General features: G+C 42.5%; 1 pseudogene; it reads right to left on the bottom strand.

Annotated features, from left to right (window-relative positions):
• Positions 1–838: 838 nt before the first annotated feature.
• Positions 839–1,234, bottom strand: LOC114052711 (annotated as a pseudogene).
• Between the last annotated feature and the right edge of the window lie 1,678 nt (positions 1,235–2,912).

The raw sequence follows: 2,912 nt of genomic DNA, 5'->3' as shown, positions 1-2,912 counted from the left end.
GCCTCAAATCCCTGATGGTTAATGAAGGCTTTGATTCAGTGGCCAATATCCTCCACATCAGTCAGTCAAAAGAAATTATTAAACACCTGCTATGTGCTGATCACTGTGCTGAGCTCTAAGGATGGAGAGAAAGGTAAAAGATAGGCTCTGTCCTCAAAGAGCTCCCAGTTTAATGGGGAAGACAACATGTAAATAACTAAGTACGAATAAGCAGTGTATGAGATATAGAGGAAATAAGCAACAGAGGAAAGGCACTAGTATTGAGGAATTGGGAAAGGCTTCCTGTAGAAGGTGAGATTTTAGCTGGAACTTGAGGGAAGTAAAGGAAACCAGGAGGGGGGATGAGGAGGGAGAGTATTCCAAGCATGGGAGACAGTCAGAGAAAATATGGGAGTCAGAGTCGGGAGGTGGAATTTCTTGGTCAAGGCACAAGGAGACCAGTGTCATTGGATCAAAGACTACCTAGTGGGTGGAGTATAAAGTGTAAGGAGACCGGAAGGGTAGACACTAGGGATGTGAATGCACCAAGAAGGCTCTGCCCTAGTCCTAGAGCCCTACTCCAAACGTTTGAAAGAAGGCACACCTGTATTCTTTGCACAAAATAACTAAAAGAATCTACCGAGAGCGAAAAGGACTTTTGGGCACAGGATCAATACATGTTTATCTGCTAAAGGTGGCTTAGGCCAGAGCTGTTTGTGGATGGTCATGCTTAGTCTACCATCTATATGGAGGTGTCTTCCAGAAGGAGAGTTTAATTCAGGGCTGGCCTGACTCCTACATTTCTTTCTTTTTTTTTTTTCCATTGGAGCATTTTTATTTATATGTATATTTTACACTCTTAGAAAAAGGATCCCAGGATTTTTCCTCCTGTGTGTTTTCGTCTTGCTCCCTCATGGTTCATGATGCCAGCTGAGGTTGTTAGCACAAGGAACTCAAACTGACGGGATGGTAGCAGATTATTCTGCCAACTTTTCCAGATCTTTCAACTGAACACCAAATCTGGGGCTGATTACACCACACTTATTTAATCTGCCCGTGAGGTTCACAACAATTTTTCCTGCTCTGTGATCATCAATGATCTCAAATTTGCCAATGTAACCATGCTTCATCATCACAATTAAGAACTGGACAATTACTTTAGAGCATGGCCTAATGAGGACCTGCCATTTTCCGTCCTTTTCTGTATTGTTGATGTTTTGAGAGCGTCTGCCAGGATGTTCACATGCACCATGGTGGCAGCGCTGCAAGATGGCAGAAAGAGAGCCTGACTCCTACATTTCTGATGTGAGAGCTCAATCGTGGGGTGAGAGGATGAGAGAGGAGACTGATGGGGCCCCATGGCACCCTCTCTGGGCAATTCAGGTCTTGGTCTTGTTCCAGTATGATCCAGAATCCTCTTGCCTGAAGCCAAAAGTAGGAGTCTTGAGCACAGGTCAAGGCTATTTCTCAAACTTCCCCTTATCTCCTTCCCCCACTTATCTCTGTGGGGATAGTTCAGAGAGGGAGGGAGATCGAATCTTTTTTCTGTTTATCTATATGAAGACAAATTCTACCTGGACACCCAAGAACGTAATCTGGAGCTGTGATGTACCCTCTGCTGTTTTATAGTTTCATGGAAGAAAAACACATTTGGCTACTTGTAATGAGAATCCTCCTGCTCTTTTATGTTTCCCGAAATTTAAAGGGGGAATGAGACCCATTACTATGAAATGTCAAAAGGTAGAATATTCATTCCATTATGAATTAGCTCCGAAATGCATGATGCATAACAAAATATCCCTCAGCTTCTGTGATTTCAGTTTCTGGTATAGAGGAATAAACAAATCAGCCTTGACTACAGTTGCAGATTGGTACTTTGGAATTCCAAAACTGAGAACTTTGCATCTATCATGATTGGTTAATGATGACAATAATGATGGTCCCTTACATTTGCACAGATCTGTACAGTCTACAAAGCCCACTTATACACACTATATCTTTTATATGTCACAACACATGTGAGGAAAGGCAGAGCAATATTATTGGCATTTTATATAGGAAGAAACTGAGGTTTGCCTTGCCCAAGGCAGCTCCTTTAAATGATATTAGGGGCAGCTAAGTGGCAGAGTGGATAGAGTGCTGGGTCTGCAGACGGTAAGACCTGAGTTCAAATACAGCCTCAGAGAAACCTACTGACCCTGGGCAAGTCACTTAACCCTGCTTGCCTCATCTGTAAAATGAGGACAATAATAGCACCTACCTCCCATTACTTGCCAGTTAATGAGCTTAATTATTATAATATTTGTTGTTGTTGTTATTCAGTCTTGTTCAACTCTTCATGACCCCATTTGGGTTTTTTTTTTTGGCAAAGATACTGGAATGGTTTGCTATGTCCTTCTCCAGCTCATATCACAGATGACGAAACTGAGGCAAACAGGGTTAAGTAACTTTCCCAGGGTCACAGTAAGTATCTGAGGCCAGTTTTGAACTCAGGAAGATGAGTCTTCCTGACTTCAGGCCCAGCACTCTATCCACTGTGCCACCTAGCTGCTAAACTGGACCAAATGAGGTAATAATTGGGCTTGGCACATAGTAAACACTATATGATGAGGATGAGGATAATAATGATGAGGATTATGAGGATGATGATGTCAGAACTGTGGCTAGAATTAAAGCTCTGATCTCTTGTTGACTTCCAAACTGGTACTCCCAGGAGTGAAAGAAACAACAGAAGCTATTGTAAACATAGTTGGAGGGGACGTTCCAGATCATGTAGTCCAACCCCCTGATTTTACTGATGAAGAAACTGAGTCCCAGAGAGGTATCCACAGTTCTACAAGTTTCAGAGCTGGAATTGTTTTTTTGGAGGGGAGACTAGACATGTGATTTCATCTATCTGGTGAATTCTTAGTGAGGAAACTTCCTCCATGGAT

The sequence above is a fragment of the Vombatus ursinus genome, unplaced genomic scaffold, assembly GCF_900497805.2.
Source record: "Vombatus ursinus unplaced genomic scaffold, bare-nosed wombat genome assembly UNPS02014809.1, whole genome shotgun sequence".
Lineage (NCBI taxonomy): Eukaryota > Metazoa > Chordata > Mammalia > Diprotodontia > Vombatidae > Vombatus > Vombatus ursinus.
This window is presented reverse-complemented; position numbering and strand designations above follow the sequence as displayed.